The sequence below is a fragment of the Buteo buteo genome, chromosome 4 (genome assembly GCF_964188355.1).
Source record: "Buteo buteo chromosome 4, bButBut1.hap1.1, whole genome shotgun sequence".
Taxonomy (NCBI): Eukaryota; Metazoa; Chordata; class Aves; order Accipitriformes; family Accipitridae; genus Buteo; species Buteo buteo.
The window spans coordinates 34,568,316-34,579,754 of NC_134174.1; positions in this window are offsets into that span (position 1 = coordinate 34,568,316).

The following is an 11,439-nucleotide window of genomic DNA, read 5'->3' on the forward strand; positions in this document are numbered from 1 at the left end:
GTGTTTTTAAAACTGTATTTACTAGCCAGAAAAATATCTTTCTTTCTTTCTTTTTTTTTTTTTTTTTTTTGTAAATACGACCCTGATTTAGCCTAGGGGTTTAGGGAGGGGGAGTCAGTAGTAGATTTCCATTTTAAGTATGGGGAACGGATGTCATAGAATCATAGTACAGTTTGGGTTGGAAGGGACCTTCAAAGGTCACCAAGTCCAAGCCCCCTGCAATAAGCAGAGACATCTTCAACTAGATCAGCTTGCTCAGAGCCCCATGCAACCTGACCTTGAAGTTTCCTGGGATGGGGCACCTAGCACCTCCCTGTTCCAGTGTTTCACTACTCTCACTGTAAAAAATGTCTTCCTTATATCTGGTCTAAATCTACCCTAGATCTACATCAATGCAATTGATGTTGGAGCATGCTGCCAATGGGTCCCCTCAATAGAGGAATATGCTTCTAAGCTTTTTTTTATACCACAGATGTGTGTCTATTTTTACAAATTTTCAGAAACACAAGAAAGGCAGATTGTAGAGTAGCAGCCTTTTTGAGGTAATAGTGAAATATTGCTCTTCTAAAATCTAGTGCTTGAGGCCATAGTGGTAATAAGCTGCAGATTTTTTTATTACTGTGGGAGAAAGCACTGCGGTAAAGTTTAATTCTGTACTAACATATCTGTTCCTTTAGTGCAATATACAGGCAGAGTCCTAAACACTGAGAAAATCCGCGTGCATTGATAGATGCCTTTGATGTGATTAAGACATTCCCAGTAAATGATTCACCAGATGGCACATCAAAGGAAGTTACTCAAATTACATTTCAGAGCTTCAGCTAATCTCTAAAGTGTGTGGGCTACCATCCAGGCTGCAACGTTTTGCATGACTTAGTTGTCCTGTATTACCTTGCATAAATGTGGTGATTTTCCCTTCTTCTGTCATCAAGCAGTACCAAAAACCAGAAAGGAGGTCAAGAGGGAATAGTTTTGAACCGTACTTGCCTCCAAATTTTGGGCTTCTGACTATTTCTTTGAAGGAGGCCAATGCTGGCAGGACGAGATGTATCAATGTGACCCTGTTTTGCTCCCCATTTTCTTGGCTGTTGTCGTCTATTGTCCATTATCTCTCTCTTTTGCCCACTGCCTTCCTACCTTCTCCTCCACATCAGGGGAAGGTACTCAGTGCTAATGTTCAAAGATGCAGATGAATGCTATATAAGTCAGGTGAACTTAGCCTGGTAGGATGCTACCTGAGGCTCCATCCATGTTTAGAAGAGCTGACACCCGCCCACCCCCTCCAGCTGATGGTAACAAGAGTCCTCATGGCCTTGGGAACAGAAAATGTTGATGGATTTGAAGGACCCCATTGATCTGCAGCATAAGCTACGTGGTTTTGGTCAGTTAGATCTGAAATCCAGTGACTATCTAGCCCCAGCAAATCTTCTTTCAAGAGTTCTCAGGGTTTACTTGCACTCTAAATATTTTTTTTGCTAGATTGGGATCCAACTCCTCATCTCTTCAGTTATCTACTCCTGATGCTCCCATTTGGATGTGCAGTTCAGTCATTCTCTCAGCATTTGGAGAGGAACAGTCTCCCTTTGATATATCAGTAAGTGTGCATTTTACACTGGAGGATGTACATCAACCATTACATGTCTGAGCTTCATCCCCTGTGATTTAGATCTGGAGTGGGTAGAATCTAACACTATCGCTTACACAAAGCCCAAATTTACACAGCCATAATGTATGACTCATCTCTGAAATTTTGCCAAGTGCTGGGGAGGCATTATCCAGTTTATTTGTATGCATCTCTCTCTTTCAAGATCTCTTGAAACACTTTGCAAGATTTCCAGAAGGATAAAAGTTACTTAAATGAAACCAGCATGTACCAACCTGCCTGGTGCTGCAAGGAAGGTGGAATATTCAGAATATTCACTTTTTTTTTCAGGTAGTTATCTGTATCTGTGGTACTGGGTCCCATAGTTGCTGATTTTGGGTGGAGACTGATTATCTGATCTCTTCCTGTTTTGAGGGTTCCTACAAGCTTAAAAATCATATTTCAAAAGTGAAGTAAATTTTGTTTGGCTGATAATTCCACTTTACTGCAGGTGGCTAGAAAAGGGAGTTTTATAAAACCAGTTTGCTTTTCAAGAGTTACCCTAGGTGTTTATCTTCTGATTTTTTTTCTCATCCTAGACAAGGAAAATAGGTGAGTCAGTTTTGTTTTTACTTGCAGCCACTTTCCCCTTCAGGCTTGCGATGCTGATATGGTGGGGGGGGGGGTGTGCTTTTTCATGTAGCGTAGAACTGGATTCACTGCGATCACTATGGGTGCATTCAGCAGCCTCTGATTTCCCTAGTTTGCTTACTGGTTTGCTTTGAAAAGAGGTGTCAGAAATTTTTGTCTCTCCCCTTCATGCCCATGCTCCCCACTCAGGTCTTCATTGTGTGATTCAGCTGGTTTATAGGAGACGTGAATCTGCACAGAGTTTCTGTTGGGGAAGTTTGACTAAACTATATATGGCTATATAAAGATAGATGCACACAACTGCACATCCGTTACCACTGTATACAGATGGAATTGTGAGTTGGGCTCTGGCAAGCAGCACAGTCCCCCCCATTCCACTGTAAAAGCTGTGCCCGAAATAGGCATGCCTGTTCAGCTCAGTTAATTTGTATGCTGGGAAGTGCCATGGTTTTTCTTGGTGTTTGGGCATGAACCACAAATGCACATGATAATTTGAGTTGCTGAGACTTACCTGCATTTAATATTTACCATCTCCTCTCTGTTTATTGAGAGGAAGTAACAAGTGAGTAGTAAAATCTAAGGAAAGACCTTAGAAACTTGAAAGAAGTATTTTAGTAACGTTTACGGTAGTGGTGCCTTAGACTGCGATTCATATTATCTTTGCATGCAGATATATTCAGGATACATCAAACATACAACAAAGTTTATTTTACTGCCACAGGCACTCATACCCACCCAGTAGGAACGAGATTTTCTGTGGTGCATTTCTAGCATACTGATTGAGGTGCACTCAGCTTGCAAAGAGACTGAATGGGAAGGAGGAGAACATGAATGTATGTATTGGGTTTGTGTGACTGTTTGGTGCTGGTTAGTTGTTGCCTTCTACTCTTTCGAGGGGGCTTCGGTTTGGTCACTGAAAGTCAATTTACCATCTTTCGAAATAAAAAAAAAAAGTCAAGTCTGTGTTTTCAAATGAGTTTTGTTGTCACAGCAACAAGAGAGGCAGCATGCTGTGAGAGTGCTCTTGGTCCTGCAGCAGCTTATCCCACACAGTTTGCAATCAGCCTCTAGCCGTTCTGCAGACTCCCCAAGCTCATTTGTGTTCCCATAGGTAACCCCTGGCTGGAGCTGACTCCAGAAAGTTGTTTAGCTTTCCTCTTCTTTACCCATGCTGTTGCATGCTCTTATGGGTGAAAAAAAGATCAAAGTGTTCTCTTCTAGGTTGATTTGCACCATTTAGCCCATACCTGGTGAGAGTTGTCAGGTGTGAGATGGCTGCGGGCATATTTTCCAAAAGACAGGAGAAGAACAGGGTGGGGAGGAGTCTCAGCAGTGGGTCTGGCCTGCACTTCAGCCATCTTGATTTTTTCTCCAAAAAAGTTACTTTTAGGAGGATAAACAAAATATAACTAACACCTCTTGAGGGAGAAAAAGTTGGGGGACTTGCCTTCCAACCGAGTTACTCTTTACTGTGCTTATTTTGAAGAGGAAGAGCAACATAGCAAGTTTCCAATGCTGTTTCCTCAGGGGATGAAAGTCTAAGCTCTAAGTCGTAATGTGCACGAGAATGAGCTGGAGCCTTTTAACAAAGCCGTCTTGCTCCTGCTCCTCACACTGGCGGTCTTTTGAAATCTTCCACAGTGTAGCAGCGCCTCTGGCAACAGCATTGGGACCTTGAGGTCTGGTACTCAGGGACAAGTAACAGGAGCTGAACAGGGTCAAGACATCACTGGTGGCAGCGAGGGACAAATCTAGCATAGCTCTTCAACTGGGACAGGATGTTTTATATGGCTGCAGCAAACCGGCCTGGTGTAAGCCAGCTTTGTGCAGCATGTGAGGTTCCTGTTCAGGTATTAATTGTGGGATTAGCTACCAGATTTATGCACTGAAAGAATACAGAACAGAGCAGAGAGGTGTACAGCAGTTGCTGTTCCTATAGCTCTTCCAAAATGAGACGCAATCTGCAGCAGAAAAGGGGTAATTTGTTTTTGGAAGAAGCTGCCCCACTCAAAAAAGGAGACTTGAAGACAGCAAAAAACATGTCAGAATATCTTTAAAGAAAGATTTCTCCCTACAGCAAAGCCTTTTCCTCATTGGGACTTATTAAAAAATAGACATTTTCTCCAAAGGAAAGAAAAGTACAAAGCACGCCATCAAAGCAAAATTTCAAGCTATTTCATTCTGATAGGGTTCTTTCTGCAATGGACACTGGATAGTAAGGAACATTGCTTTTAAAACTTCATACCACATGCCTTCCATGTTTGAGGAATGACATGTGAAATAAATCACATTGATTTCCCAACTGAAAAAAGTGCTCAAAAAGGCCATAAAAGGACTGAGAATTGCCATCTATAACTAATTAGCTTCTTTGGTGCCTAATCCTATGTGCTGGGGTTTTAAAAGTTTTTAATTTACATAAGCAGAGACATAAAAAGAACAGTGTTAAGCTGTGGTGGCAAATACAGTCCTCTGCCATATCCAAGCATGTGGGAAAGCACTCCCAAGCCCTGCAGGAAGCAGTGGGGCTGTGCTTCCCCTTCCCCTGTTCTGCCGCATCCCTGACACCTGTGCCAGGGGCAGACCGGACTCTGCTTTTTGCAGTGGTATCTTGTGTCAAGGAGGTGAGAGCCAGTTGCCTTTAAAGAAAAGGTATTCCCTTCTCCTGGAGTTTGCACTTCGCTTTGAATACATGTTATTGGCATCATAGGGAAAGTGCAGCGAGTGGTCATGTTCAGGGGTCGATCTTTTTTCACCCCTGTTTAAAGATCCCTCGTGCAATGGAAAGCGATGTCAGGGTCTATATATCTGCTTGCAGATACCAAGTAGGTAATTCTGCTGTCGAGCTGAAATGTTATGCTGGTGCATCTATATCAAAGATGTACCCTTGTTATAAAGAACATGCTGAGGAAGAGAAAACTGCATTTCTGCAGAAGGGAGAAAGTATGGCAGCACTATGTTTCACCTCTTTTATGGACTAAAGATCCACTAAAGGCCATGTGATAGCAGCACACATCAGAGTTGTCAGCAATCTGCCTTCAAAGTACAGTCTAACTCAACAAAACATGAAAACAAAGCAGAACAAGCCAACAACCAACACTGAACCAAAAAGGCAAAGCCTCCACCCGGTCCTACTAGGATAGACACCAAATATCACATAGGAACACACATGACAGTTCAGACCTGCATCTTTAATGCCATCTGAAAGCATATTGATTTTATTGGATGTTTAGGGACAATTTGCTTCTATTCCTTCATGCTCTCTCCTCTTTCCTCTTTTCTGATATTCATACGGGCAGTTAATTTCCTAGTTTGCATTATGTGTAAAGGTCTGGGGGATCAGCTATTGCTGTCCTGGGAGAATGACTGGTAGGCTGGAGGTTCCTGCAACTGGGCAGGACACTGAATGGGTGGACTTAATGGGGCTTCCAAAGTAACTGGAGAGGGGGCACTTAAACCAACAGGTTTCCTGTATGTTGAAGAGAAGGAGGACACGATCTACAATAAAGGGACGGACTTAGAAGGAAAGTACAGAGCACTTATTAGTTCCTGAGTGCTAGTGAGATGAAAGAGCCTGGCTCTCTCCAGTGTTTTAGCTTTGCTGGCTAAAACAGCAAAAACATAATACATAAAATAAAATATATTAAAACATAATACTATGTTCAGTATTTATGTTGCACTTAAGCAACAGCTCAAACTGGGTGAGAAAAGCAACATGGCTGCACAGCCATTCTGAAGTCCTTTTCCTCTTCTGCAACAGGTTGCATGTGTCAAAGGACAGAAATTTGTTAGACACAGAGGGTGAAATTCACTGGAGCACATGAGGCCAGTGTGAAGGCAAGGCATCGTTTGTCCCTTGTTGCAGCTCTGCTCCTGTCTAAATGGTACTTATTGTGGGAGCGTTAGGCGCTAGCTTGCTGCAGAAATGGGCCTTTATTTACATCTGGTATTTTGTGCCAAATGGCCTATGTTAAAACAATGTCTTATGTAGTGCAAAATGAGGCATGAGTTCATTGTCCTTCAGCGGACGATTTTATTTTTGTTGTTATAATGAATGCAACCCTTTGCAATTGCTAAATCTGCCGCACTCAGAGCAAGGTGATGGATCATCTTTAGTATTTACCACTTTGAAGGCACTGACTGGGAGCATGTGAGCAGGTTCAGCTAAGGGTATTATGCACAAAGCAGATTCTTTTCAAAAGAAGGCTCTGAAGTCAACAACATTCTCATTCACAGGGGCTAAAAAGTGCAATGAACTAAAGATATATATGCAGATAGCAAACAAACAGACAACACCATGCTCTAGCTAATTTTAACAGATATGTATCCTTGGAAAAATTAAATAAGTAAAAGGCACAGTCCTTGGGAAATGTTGTGCTCCTGCCACTACCACATCTGCAATGAAAACATGGGAACACTTACAATTTGAAAGGTGTATATTACATATCAACAGCCAATATGTAAAAAGATTCCCAAACCCAGATGTTTTCACATCTTTCAGGCAGTAGGTATTGAAGGCTGTGTGACTAGACATTTCTGGCTCCATATGAGGCTGGAAACTGGAAGAATGTGTCTTCACTAAAGGAAAAAAAAGTATTGTGGCATGGTGCTTTCTATCTTTTCCTCAAACTTCTTGCCCCCAGATGGCTGTTAACTTTATATAATTTGCAGCCAAGGATCCTCCCACAGGGAGCAGGAACACAGCCCAAACTGATCCCATCCAAACGGGGCTTGCTCCCATCTCCAGACTGACTAATTCCAATGTTGAACTCGGGTGAGCCTTCCCAGCATGTGAAATTTCTCCTGCAGTTTCTCTCCAAGGCTTACATGAAAGGTGTCCTACTACCCAGGATTCGAGTTAGGGCACATTGTCAGCTTCCCATTCTCTGTTGAAACATTTATCCTAAACTCAGGCGATTTGGTTAGATCCGTAAATTCAGTTTAGAAATGCCCAGAGGTGAAATCATTAGCAACAAGAGAATGATTCGTCCCTTACAAAAATCTGAGGCCTCAGAGATGTAGCCTGGAGAAGCCTGTTTGCTATGGATGACTTTCTAGCCAACTATCAAGATGACTGCCAGTAAAATTCAGTTGGCAGCACATAAACCAATATGGTGCCAATTATGTATGAAAGCTATTACCCCTAAAATGGTCAAAGATGTAGTTGTTCTCCACCAACTTAGTGATGCCACGTAGTAAGATAATTTAGAAGGAATGCCTAAAAATTTGTGTGACTGGGGTGGTGATGAGAAAAACCTGTTCAGATTAGTAATGTGTGTACTGCCTGCAGAAAGCTGCCAATGAAGTTCTGGGTGCTTCAGTGCCTGTTGGTGCCAATTGCCTGTTTAAATCAATTCAGCAAGAGCGTGTACTTGTCTGTGTAGCAGGCAGATGTAACAACACACATATGTGTGTGAAAGAACATGTCCCTCACTAAAAAGTGTGGAGAGAGATATACATTTGGGGAGAGACTTTGATTGACACAAGGGGCAGCTGAGGAGTGACAACCCACTCATGCCTTTCAAAGCTCCCTCCTGGGCTGGCGTTTGAAAGATGGAAGTTGATGCAGGCCTGGAAGACAGTCTATGACAAAGCAGGGATATTTTTAAAAAATTAAGACTGTAGTGTGAGTGTCCACACTATGAAATAAATGAAGTAAAAATGGTCTTCATGTTAGGTAGTGGCTTGCTTTTCCTTGCATTTTCGCTCACAAAATCTAATGCCTATGTATGTAAGTAGGATGACTCAGTGTTGCAGAGATTGTTGATGGATGGGGTCAGGGAAGACATTCCCAAATCGGGAAAGAATAAGAGAAAGCAGAGATTTTAACTTATTGGTTAAAACTGCCTATTGCGGGCCTTAGTGCACAAATGCTGTTTGCACAAATGTATTTGGGAATTATCTTAAAAAAGTGATCCTCTGTGTCCCAGATCAGACTTGGATAACTGCCCCTCTGGGTCTGTGTTAGCTGCTTAAAGACCCTGTTAGGAAAAATTTGCTTGCTGTTTGTTGGGTTTTCTTTAAACGGCCTGATTACATTTTGATGACACTGTACAAACACATGGTTAGAAACAAGTGCTAGAAATAGCCTCCTAGAACTCAAATTGGTTTTTAAAATAAGCAAGTGAATATGTGCATGTGTGTAAGTCATGCATGCATCCAGGCAGAACTAGTTATTTTTATTCTTCCAGATGAAATGGTCTGTAAAAACATGAGATGCTATTTATTGTTACCATTTTTTATAATTTAAAATGCTAACAGTGACATGAAGTGTTGTCTCAGCTCATTTAACAGGCTGTGAAACAGTTAGAAGGATGGTGGAAATCTCTGACAAACCAACCTCAGGTAAAATGTAGTTACTCATATTTGCTACTCAACCCCTGATTTTTTGTAATGGTGAGGAAAAATGGGTCATCTTATTAGGCAAAAAATTACTAACATTTGCAAGAAATGTTTCCATCTCACATTGAGGAGAACATAGGTATAGCCCAATGTCATCCCCTCCCCATGATTTGACTTTAGGGGGAACTGGAGTAACAGGCAAAAATAGCAGGACTGGCTTCCCTCAGTGAAACCGTGGTGAGCTTGAAGAAGGTATGTTGCCTGTTGCCTCAGCTGTGGAGCGTTCACAGGGCAGAGTGTCCTTTGCAGCAAATTTCTCTCCTTAGATCTTTCTACCTTAGGAAAAAGGTATTTTAGTCCCTCTTAGATGTGAATAGACAATTTTGATCCAACACCAGAGTGATTCAACAAAAAATCATCACCTGTATAAAAGACATAGTCTCTGACACTGGGCTTATTCCCAGTAACAGCCTTATGTCCGTGAGCAGGGTCCCAGAATTAGCCGTGCTGTGGCAAAGGCTTTTTGTTGCATTATGGCTCTTTTGAGGCTTTGTGGAGGCAAGTTATTACACAGTGCTATTGCACTCGGAGGGGGAGAGGGAACGGCACCACCTTGCCTCTGGTCACTGCTGGCAGGAGAAAACCACAGCTGAGTTTGGATTTAGGGGGAAGTTTGGTGGAGACACGGGGACTAGGGATGCTTGGAATGGAAAATTAACTGGCAGTTCTAAAAATTTAAATCCTTTTATCCCTTCAGATGTATTTCTTTAATCTAAGCACTTGAGCGGATGAACTGCTAAATAGTGTTTTGGTATCTATTTCTGTGAGAAACAGGAGATAATTGCAAGCCAAGTTTTCCTTAAGGACCAGAGGCTTAAAACCTCTGATAGAAATTTCCAACCACAAAGGGTTATTATGTTGCTTTTAAAAAGTATATTGATAGTAATGAGATATTCTTTGGTTTTTACTGTGTTATTTTCATGAAATAACATTTGCCTTAATCCTTCTTGTTTTGGCTCGCTCTCTTTCTTGGCCTGATCCATATAAAAAATGCCCATTTATGCAGCTGGTACCCAACTCAGGACTTAGAAAAATGCAGAAAAACCATAGCTTTGTGACAAGGCAGGAAGAACTACAGAGCTATAGACGGTTATAGCCTTAAGTGTAACTGGGAAAACTATTGAGACAAACAAATTGCTTACTGCTGAGAAACAGTTCTCAGGGCAAAGTGAGAGTTTGCAGTAAACTATAGATTCCTACCCATGCCCCTTTGAATATCCTCCCTGAGCCAGGATCAAAACAATCCAAAAAGCGTGTGAAATGCAAAGAAATAGTGTTTGATTCACTAGTCCTACCAGACATGGGCTATTGTGCCTAGGTTATGTAGGACAACAGCTGTCACCTCAAAATGTGACTTGGTAAGGGACAGTTGCTATTTACTTCCTTAGCAATGCTGCAGTGCAGGGGGAACTTGAACGCCTCTGGCTGCCCAGAGGGTGGCTTATGTTGCTCAGCCTCAAGACCACATTGCTGTGCCATTTTTCTCTACCTAGATGCCTACACTCCAGTACTTGGAAAAAATCAGACCAGACTACAAACTCACTTCAGGCAGAGACCATTTGCCAAGTATTGTATTCTGCAGAGATATTCTAAATTGTATGGGAAAGAAAAAGACACCATCTGCAAATACTCAGCCTGTATCCACCTTCAGACAAAAAATCTGATGCTGATCCTGAGAGCTAACTGGAGAATTTCTCTTTTTTCCTGGGAGATTGCTATCAGAAGTGGGCTTGTATCAGCTCTCCCAGCAACAGATGGTAGTCCTCTGGCTAGCAAAAGGAAGGTGATTTTCTGTCATTATTTTCTCATACAGGAGTTTATCTTTAGATTTGTGATATTCTCAGAGTACTTACTCCCTGTTTCAAACTCAAAATGGCAATCCATTTAACTGGATGCAGTGACTTTTCACTTGCCTGTGCAAGATCATCACAGACCTGACCCTGAAACCAGAACATATAGTGCCCAGTTAGATTCTCCCATGACACCAAATGCTGACTTCACCAGCAGGCTGTCCAGCAAACATTTGGATGCAACTGCCTCAGATATTTTATACACCAAACACCACCTGCAGTAAACGCATAAGAAATCAAAGCAGGACTGTATACCCAACAGAGAAATCCTGGTATAAAGGCATGATATGGGAATGACAGTGTAGAACCTCTAAGAAATCCTTTTTGTACTGAACATCCCTTTAATATTGAGCAGCTGAAAGGACCTCTCAGAGTTTACGTAACAGTATCATTTTTGTATGACCATAATTTCTCTGTGGGTGTACACGTCCCCCTATTAGCAATGGATCCAAGTAGCTAGTTTCAACGAGGTTTGATGTTGAAAGGAATTAAAGATAATTTCCTTCCTTCAGCTGCTGTGGAGGTAGGAAGTCACACAGAAAAGAGAGACCATATAAATTTCTAAACTTAGGGAAAGGCTGCAAAACTCATGCTTTGTTAGACCCTGTGTGTCCACATGAAGTGTCTTCTCAGCTGGACGAAGGCTTCTAGTGAAGCTATTAATCACCTCTGAGGATCCTTGTCCAACAGGGTATTTCTGATGGGGTTGATTCTGTATTTATGTGGGGACCACATGTGAATTGGCTTCAAAACAAATGCCCCTGGTCTCCCAAGCAGAAACAGAGGAATACATGTGACTAGTCTACCTCAGTTAACCACACTTCATAACTTGTCTTTTGCATGAGCAACTTTAAGACGTAGAGGATCATCAAACTGGAGTTTAAAGTCATGCAGTGCTTAATTTGATTTTTAAGGTTTTCAGGTTTAATCTCAGAAACTGTTTTCCAAATTCACATG